This window comes from Pinus tabuliformis, chromosome 7, assembly GCF_031772625.1.
Source record: "Pinus tabuliformis cultivar Carrire ecotype Pingquan chromosome 7, CPIR1, whole genome shotgun sequence".
NCBI lineage: Eukaryota > Viridiplantae > Streptophyta > Pinopsida > Pinales > Pinaceae > Pinus > Pinus tabuliformis.
Window position 1 is genome coordinate 1,373,545,082 of NC_142293.1, and position 10,115 is coordinate 1,373,555,196.

Consider the following 10,115-nt stretch of genomic DNA (forward strand, 5'->3'; position numbering starts at 1 on the left):
CAAAAACCTGAAGAGCTTCTTGGTGACTCCACTGTCTCGAGATGGATTCTAAATCTATAAGGTATGCTCCTATGAATAGTTTTCATATCCCTGGTTTTCCAAATCATCTACCTCGTATAGATTGGAAAACATATCCGTCAAGATTCAAAGATCAAAAAGGGGATGATGTTACTCTTCATTTGGTTAAGTTTCACATGCATGTATGTAAGATAAATGTTTATCATGAAGACTGTTTGATGAAAATGTTCATGGTTTCCTTGGAGGGAAAGGGTAGATCCTGGTATGAAAAGTTACTCCCTGTTAGTCTTTATTCTTTACGAGACTTTCATATGGTATTTTTTGAGAGATACAAAGAATCCTATCCTTCTTTATTAATGGTTGAAAATTATTGTGAGCATGTTGAAATTCTAATTCGACATCTTGAAAATAAGTATGTTTATGAAGAGTTTATGGATGAAGAAATTCGAGAAGACTTGTATCACAACCCTTTTCAACATCAAGGATAAATGTTAGAGGCTAGTTTTTATGATATTCAGGAAGATTTTCAGCAGACCCTAGTTTTTTCTTTGGTTGTAGATTGAGAAGAACAAGACATTAGAATTCAAATTCATGTTCCATCCAATGAGAACGATGATAAAATTATTCAATCTTTAGAAGTTCTAAAGAACCAAGAGAGGGATATTGATAATTTATTAGATTTTGAAATTGTTCAATATTTTCCCAAGCCATTTACTCAAGAAACTGTGAAGAAGAAAAAGTTCTCCTTAAGTCTTTTGTAAAACCAAGATGTTCTTTTTGTTGAATCATATGATGCACCTTTAGACATTCCTGTGGAACATGATGTGGTTGTTCCAATTGAAATTATGCAAGAATATTCAAATTCTTTACATATGAAGGAGGATTTTGTCAAACAAATTGTTTCCATATATTTGGAAAATAGTCTTGAGCTTAACGAAATGAAACAAGGAGAAACATCTAAATATCAAGGATGTACTATTCATTTTGTTGGCCAACAAGAGGTATTTATTCATGCTCTTAAGAATCCTTTTGGAAGTCTGTTGACATCAACAGAGAAGGTAGATGTTAGCGGCATCAGGTTCAGATGAATTTTGAGTTCTCACTTTTTATGTTTTTTCTTTTTCTTTTTGAAGAGAGTTAAAGAAGAAAGTAATCAAGTAATCAGTTGCTTTTGTGGCTACACTGGAAATTCTGTATCATTTGATCCAACAGATGTTTCACTAGCTTAGATTAGGAAGTATTTTGTGAATAGGCTCATAGGAATGAGCATGTTTCAGTATTTTAGTTTTCAGTGTTCAGTAATAGTATTTTCAACGTTTGGTATCAGTTTGGGTATGATTTTCTAGGTTGTTTCCAGTTTCAGTTTGCAGCAGTGTATAGTTTGAGTTTCAGTTTGGGTTGCAGTTTGGTTTTAGTTGGAGAAGGTCACAGGTTTCAAATTTGGAAAATGAATTGTTTTTCATGTTGGGAGCAACTCAATTGACTAGGAACCTGTCTATGAGGGTTCTTTGTTGCCTCTCAAGGTGACAGCTTCTCTATTGGAGTCATTTGTTATCACAATTTAGTTTCAAGGTAATGGCTTCAGGGGTAATGGCTCGGGTCAATTGTTTAAAAATTTTCACAAAAAAATCAAGTGTGCTGAGAGATAATTTTTCAGCATTGGTTCAATGGGTTTAAAACGCAATCATCAATAGATTAATTGGTAGAGAATGTTCATTTTCTTAAAAAATTAGGTGTTGTGGAAAAAATTGTGTTTTGGTCTTCTTTGTGCCTATATATGCTCTCGGTTGTTGATGCAAGGTTCTTAGTTATTTTTGTAAAAAAAATCAAAATATTGGGCTCAATGAGATCCAACCTTCAAGTTTATTTACACAACCAAATCTTCAAGCAAACACAAACCAATAATGTAGACCTTTTGCTGGAGGACGCAGAAAAACTTGAATAATTTTTTTTGTAACATTGCTGACAGTTAATTCGTAAGCGTTCCTTTTGAAAATATTTTGACAAAGCGCTGACAATTAATTTGTTAGCGACTAGAGCATATACATTTTTTGAGGTGGCAATAAGGGGTTCTAATCACGATAAAGCTCATGTAAGATGGATTCACACACTAAGCTTTAGATTTGATGAATCAAACCTGAGGTCCATAGTGCACTTATTATATTGAACATGATGACAAAACTCTATTTTTTAACTCTATTTTTCTTGTAAAATATAGTAAATTTAGGTGTGGTTTTCGAACATCTCGAAACGAATTTTTGAAAACCAAAAAAAAAAATTGTTGGGAACAGACCCATTAACAAAAACCTCTCTCAGTTTTACACAAGTCTCATAGTTTGAGGGGTACGAAGGAATATTTGGAGCCTATTTTTCAGGAATTCACCAAAATTAATTTTTTCTATATTTAGAAAAATGTCGAATCAACTTTAAATTGGAGTCACCTCATCAATTCTACTAGGGGATCAGATATTATCTCCTCCTTGATTTTTTTTATTTAGTGAGCTAAAGATAGAGGAAGAGGTTTGAAATCCATTATTTTTGGATCTTGAATAGTTTGTAAAGGTTTTATAAAGTTGATTGTGAAAGAGAACCTAGGGATGGAATCTTGTGGAAAAAACCTTGTGTATTGCTGTAGAATTTGAGATCAATATAATTTGTTATAAAATGTCTTATACGCCTAGTTTGCAGAGATTCATGTATGAATGGTTTCCTATATGTTTTCTAATGTGTTTAAATTTCTCATTAGTCACACCTTTTGAACATTTATCTTCAACATTTGGATAAAGTTTGATGGAATAGAAGTCATGTGCAGTTGCTTAGATTCATGTTATCAGAATGCTTAACTATTTTTCGAACTTAAATATCACTGCATAAATCTTGGTGCTCTATTTTTATGTTTATCTTCTATAGTCTTCCACATGCCTTGATGATAACTTGTCAAATAAATCGTGATTTATCATGCCTTTGTGTATAGTTTTTCATGTTATCTATGTTTAGAGAGTATTTATCTTTTGTTAAAGACTTCATGCCCAATGGTCTCTTTAATTTCTTTCCAAACTAGATTCATTTTCGTCAAACCAAATCTGGCCAATGAGCTTAATGACCTACTGCTAAAGTGACCTTGGTGGTAGAGCTCAAGATAAATCCCTCTCTAGATTGAAGAGCCAGCTTTCAATCCAAAGAAGTTTGAAGGTTTCCTTAGTGAGTTTCCTTCCACAACCAAGGAAAACTTATGAGTGATAACACATTTCATCACGACAATCTCTACAACATTATGTCATGAACAATCAATAAGAATAATTGACCAATATGAATATGTAACATAAGAGCTCCAAGACAACCATTCTGTCAATGACACCCGTATGAAAGCAAGCTCCCACAAGTTGTTCTCCTTCACCGCTAATACCTTCAATCAACACAAGCATGCCATCAACAATATATGTGCAATTGTGCATATATTAACTAAGTCATCATACTTTGTTGTTCTTTGCCTTCACCCTTTGCATCACAACTTCTTCAACATTTGCAACATAGCCTCTTACAACATATCTAGCATACAAAGGTACTATGCAAGCATGACATTTCAAACATACTTTGTTGATGCTCCTTTTTTGCTCATTTTCCTTTGTTGTTCTTTTTCCATCAATGACAACAATATCCCCCTTTGGCATTGATGGAAAAACTTTCCTCCTCCACCTTTTATTCTGAGAAAACACTTCTCCTCTCCTCTGCTTACCTCCCCCTTTGCTATCAATGGCAAGGGGGTCTAAATCCTATCAACAATTGAGTTCCTCCTTAAACGACATCATCTGGATTTAGGTTTTCTTCATTAGTAGTCTTCTTAACTCCTTGAGCATAGATTTAGAATTAGGGTCTATGAAATTTGTTTGTCCTTCATGGTTATCTTATAATTTGGGCATTATTGATTTGATGATAATATTTAATTTATATTAATACTATGAATCAACTAGATTCACACTTACTGCAATATTATTCCAATAACATTTCTCCTTAATGGATACATAGTAGTACACCTTGAGATGACCCTTCTTTTGTTCAAAATAAATGACTTATGTTGGGTTGGCTCTATAGATTGCTTTGGGAGCCTCAGCACTTCAGGTTTTGTAATTGTAATCATGTCGTGGTTGTGTATCCTTGTTGCATGTGTCTATAAGACTTGTATTAGTTCAAAAAAAATAATGAATCTAGAACAATTCTACGAGTGCACAACAAAATATTTGTCGTTACACTTTGGGAATTCTGCAATGTTGAATGTAAATTTAGTTTGTGGAGACTTGGAATCATTAACCAACCATGATTGGGATAATAAAGTTGTGATACTATTTCCAAATCTGGTAAAAGGATGACACTTAATAAAAAAGTATATAGAATATAATCATCTTCATCACATTCGTTTTTCACTGCTTTGATCAACTCCCATCAAATGTGATGCTCAAATACGATGTGACCACGGCACGATCAATGACTTTAGTGATTCCATCAAAACATTAAGAAACAAGTCTGCATGGCAAATGGAATACCTGCCCCATATGATGGATTGGTTAGCCACTTCGCAGCTTTCTTGCATTTGCTTCCAAAATGTTTTTTACTATTTTGAACTTGAATATCTGAAAACAAATATTCTTCTCAAACAAAACTGGATCTTGAGGGACTAGCTGAGGTTGTCTTGTATTATAAAGAGCTTGAAGTTTTCAGTTTAGATTATATAACCGTTGTCTTTGTATTATAGTTTTCATTTTATATTATATAATTTTTAAATCTTTAAATTAATGGTATCATTTAGAAATATAAGTTTATATTATATAATATTTTTATCTTTAAATTGACGTATCATTTAGAAATATAAGTTAATGTGATGCGATGTGGGATATGTGATTGCTTTGTAATCATCTTGGATTATAAAGAGCTTGAAGTTTTCAGATTATATAACATTTAAATCTTTAAATTGACGGTATCATTTAAAAATATAAGTTAATATGATGCGATGTGGGATATGTGATTGCTTTGTAATAATTTTATTTTATGAAATCCCTTGCACAATATTCATAAATAAATGCCCTCTAATATCATGTGCAGAGACACTAGGAGGTTGAAAGAGGTATTAACCAAAATCATTTCAATGTTATCATATGGATTGATGTTAGAACAATCCATTATCAGTCAATTCCTTATATGGGTCAAATTCAAGTTTGCAATTTGAGATTGAAGCATGAACAAGAGGTATTAACCAAAATCATTTAAAAAAATGAATGTTAGCAGATGGATTGATGTTAGAACAATCCATTATCAGTCAATTCCTTATATGGGTCAAATTCAAGTTTGCAATTTGAGATTGAAGCATGAACATCAGCTGAACAAATTCAAGTTTGCAATTTGATATTGAAGCATGAACATCAGCTGAACGAGACTTGATGAGCTCGATTTTCCTATATTTCTAAGGAGCTTGTATTTGCCTAGCTTACCATGTGGGATTGAAGCATGATGTTTATTTGAACGAGACTTAACGAGCTTGATTTTCCTATATTTCCAAGCAACCTGTATTTTCCTAACTTCCCATGTGGGATTGAAGCATGATGTTTATTTGCCTAGCTTCCCATGTGGGATTGAAGCATGAACACCAAGTCTTGATGAGCTTGTTTTTCCTATATTTCCAAGCAGCCTGTATTTTCCTAGCTTCTGTTATGAAACTAGCTCACAAAAAGATAGAAAAGATAGATCAACGCCTTAGAAATAAGCCTCTTCGAGGGGGAAACCTCCTTTACATTACACAAATGAACAATTATTAGATGATACAAATGACAATACCTCCTTTGTATATATAGGAGTCTAAGGGGTCATAATATAATCAGAGCCGACATAACAATAATAATGTTAGGGCACAATAATAACAATAATGGGCTTCAATGGGGCACAATAATAACAATATGGGGACTACGTGGGCACAACAATATAATAAGGGGGTTGTGCTAATAACAATAAGGGGTTACACTAGTAGTATAGGGGCCTAACATGCCCCTCTCCTTCAAAAAGTGTTGTCCTCAACGCTTGAGTACTTCTTGATGCTTCTGTATAAAATTATTGTCCTCCCATGTGGAATCTTGAGCGGGTAAGTTCTTCCACTTGATGAGATACTCTGACATTGATCGATTTCGTAGTTTTCGGGTTCTTGTTTCTGTGACTACTCCAGGTTCCAATATGATTTTTCCTTCCTCTTCAAGTTTTGGCAATATTGTTTGAATTGGGATCTTCTGCGACTTTTGAATGAGTGGCCATACTTCTTCTTCCTTCTTCCATTCATCCCTTGCTTCATTTATCCAATCTGGTTGGATAATAGAAATAGCACAAAACAATGCTTCCACATCCTCATCCTTTCTTGAGAGTGCATCTGAAACAAAAATTTTCTTCCATTTTCTACAGATGATGTCAAAGTCATAACCCAACATATTTGTGATCCATTTTTTTTGTTCTTCTAAAGATAATAGTTGTTCTAAAAAGTATTTAAGACTATCATGATCCATTTTTACCTTGAAGTGTCTTCCCATTCGGTAAGGTCACCATTTCTGAAGTGCATGTAGTATTGCCAACATTTCCTTCTCATAAATAGCTTGCTTGAGATGTAGCAATAAAAATACCCAATCACCTACATCAAAACATTTTTCACTACGATGTTGATCTACCTGTTGTTTCATTCGATTTTGCACCAAAGTGGCATTATCCTTTAAAAGTTGGAGAACTTGTTGTTGATGCTCGATGTGATCTTTCACTACTTGAACCTTTTTCTTCTTGATATGTCCTTCTATATTGAGAGTTTGAGGAGTGGTAATTTCTTCCAATGCTTTACAAGATATGGTCAGATTCATTTCTTGATGCTCGATGTGATCTTTCATTTCTTGAACACTTTTCTTCTTGATATGTCCTTCTATCTTGATAGTTTGAGGAGTGGTAATTCCGGCCAATTCATTACAAGATATGGTTGGATTCATTTCTTCTTTCTTAATGTGGTCTTTCACTTCTTGAACCTTTTTCTTCTTGATATGTCCTTCTATCTTAAGAGTTTGAGGAGTGGTAATTCTTGCCAATGCTTTACAAGATATGGTCGGATTCATTTCTTCTTTCTCTGGGGTTGGTTCCTCGTGTATATCCTTTTCTTTTGATGTTTCTTGATCCTTTTCTTCCTCCTCTTAATACTCTATGTAAAATAATTTCTTCTCAACACACTTATGACCTTTAATGTATTTTTTATCACAATTGTAACAAAGCCCTTTTTCTCTTTTTTCTTCTAATTGTTGTCGTGTAACCCTTGTAGGTTGTGGAAGGCTAGGAGAAGAAAAACTTCCATAATTATAGTCATGAGTGGTTGGATTCATTGTTTCCATAATTTCACTTTCAATTTTTCTTGCCCACCTGAATGCCTTTTCCAATGAATCAGGTTCCCAAAGACGAAGCTCATGTTGAATGTTATCCTTTAAAGTACCTATGAAGAAATCAATCCTTTGCTTCTCTGGAATATCATTTACCCTTATATTCAATTTTTGAAAGTCCTCAATGTGCTCTTCCATTGAACACTTTTTCTTGAGATTTATCAATTGGCTAAACAAGGTGTTTCTCCTTGTATCCTCATAATGTGCTATCATTTCCTCTTTGAAAATTGACCACGTAACAAGTGGTTTACGAGAACAAAGCCCTTTATACCATAAAAATTGATCTGGTTCTAAATATGAAGATGCAATACATACATTTTGTAACAGTGGTACACCATGTGCATCAAAATATTTCTCCATCTGTAGTATCCAATTTACCGGATCCTTGCCATCAAACTTCCTCATCTTGCTTTTTCTTGATTTTAGGAACTCAATCTTGAAACGACTGTAACTTTGTACTTTCGGATCTTTAAGTTCTGAAATTGCGACCTGTAGTAGCCGTCTGCGTCCTCTTTCCAATGCCACCAGTCTGATTGAATTTAGATTCTCCAAAAAAGAGTTATGTACAATCTCCCAAGATGACCTGATTATATACCTTTTCAGAAGAGCGAACTTGTATCAAGTGCCATGTGTCACTGTTTTGACCTTAGGATCTTACAACTATACACAGGAAACTATAGTCCATCCGCTCTCTGTAACTTCTTATGAAATTTCAATATGATGCTCAAAACAAAAGTTATGACTATTTTCCCCAGGTCACCTGTTTGGAATGTAATTCGGGAGTCTGCAAAAAAGCCAACTTCCTCAGATCATATCTCTGCAGATATAGCACGAAAACCTTTGAAATTCGGACCCGAAGTTCAGAACAATTTCAACCCAAATGGGTTTTTGTTTTAGCATTTGAAATGTCACAGAAAAAAGGTTATAGCGAAAATTCAATGATGACCTGTTTGGAGCAGCGAAACCCTAGAATCCAAAACTCTGATCCCAAATGTTATGAAACTAGCTCACAAAAAGATAGAAAAGATAGATCAACACCTTAGAAATAAGCCTCTTCGAGGGGGCAACCTCCTTTACATTACACAAATGAACAATTCTTAGATGATACAAATGAAAAGACCTCCCTTTTATATATAGGAGTCTAAGGGTTCATAATATAATCAGAGACGACATAACAATAATAATGTTAGGGCACAATAATAACACTAGTGGGCTTCTATGGGGCACAATAATAACAATATGGGGACTACATGGGCACAACAATATAATAAGGGGGTTGTACTAATAACTATAATGGGTTACACTAATAGTATAGGGGCCTAACAGCTTCCCATGATCTCCAGTAAGGTGATTCATATCTAAACATGGAATAGATTAAACAACTATTTTCCAAATCATTGAAGCATGATGTTCTCATGTGGGATTGAAGCATGAAGATCAGCTAGACTTGATGAGCTCATTTTTCCTATATTTCCAAGGAGCCTATATTTTCCTAGCTTCCAATGATCTCCAGTAAGGTGATTCATACCTAAACAAGGAATAGATTAAGCAACTATTTCCCAAATCACTAATGTAAACAGCAGGTTTGTTAAATGTGTCAGGTATATGAAATCAACTCTCTTTGCGCCCTGTTTCAAATTAAATCATTTGGTCATTAATCGCTATAAAAGATGAATTCCAGCTTCTTTTCTTTATAGTTTACTCTGTGCGACTGAGATAAAAAAGATAAAAATTGAGCCATTCAACCCTTGTTTTTCAGTTGACACTGTGTGACAGAGATATTTACCTTCACTTGCAGCCTCATAGAGAGTATCCAAAGATTCGTTGATTGTTCCATAAATATAGTCATTTGGGCATGAAAAAACTGAAGTTGCCTCATAGTGAGTATCCGAAGATTCGTTGATTGTTCCATAAATATAGTCATATGGGCATGAAAACACTGAAGTTAGTACGCATATTTACCTTCACTTGCGGCACTTGCAGCCTCATAGAGAGTATTCGAAGATTCGTTGATTGTTCCATAAATATGGGCATGAAAAGACTAAAGTTGCCTCATAGAGAGTATTCGAAGATTCATTGATTGTTCCATAAATATAGTCATATGGGCATGAAAAGGCTGAAGTTGGTACACATTGTAAATGATGAAGAAAATGAAACCTGCAAAAGAATTTTCAGTTTTAGAATCAAAAGGAAAAAAGGAAAGTGAAGGGGCAACTAATCAGCCAGCTCTGGAGAAATTTCAAAGACATACAAGCCCATGAATTATTTATGAGGGTGTGTACATGAAGTATTTCAGAAATTGGGCACCTAGCCCAGTGTCAATCTGGGCTCACCTCCCATCACTATAAGTGAAAACCTTTTAGGTGGATGATCTCTCTGCTCACTACTCAATTGGACCGGGTTGGCTAACTCTCTCTATAGTGATATTTCTTGACTATAGGTTCCATCCTGACTGAAAGGATAGAGTTTGAGTGCTCGCCTACACTTGGCATAGGTTGGTTCCCCCCTCCGTAGAATATGGGTAAAGTACCATAATGGGATTGATTACCTGCCTGAATGGGATTTATTAGTAGCCATATTGAAGGAAGCAATCGCTATTCAACTCAACTTTGGCTCAGTTCTAAATCCATATACTTCGGTCGAAGGTCTAGTTGA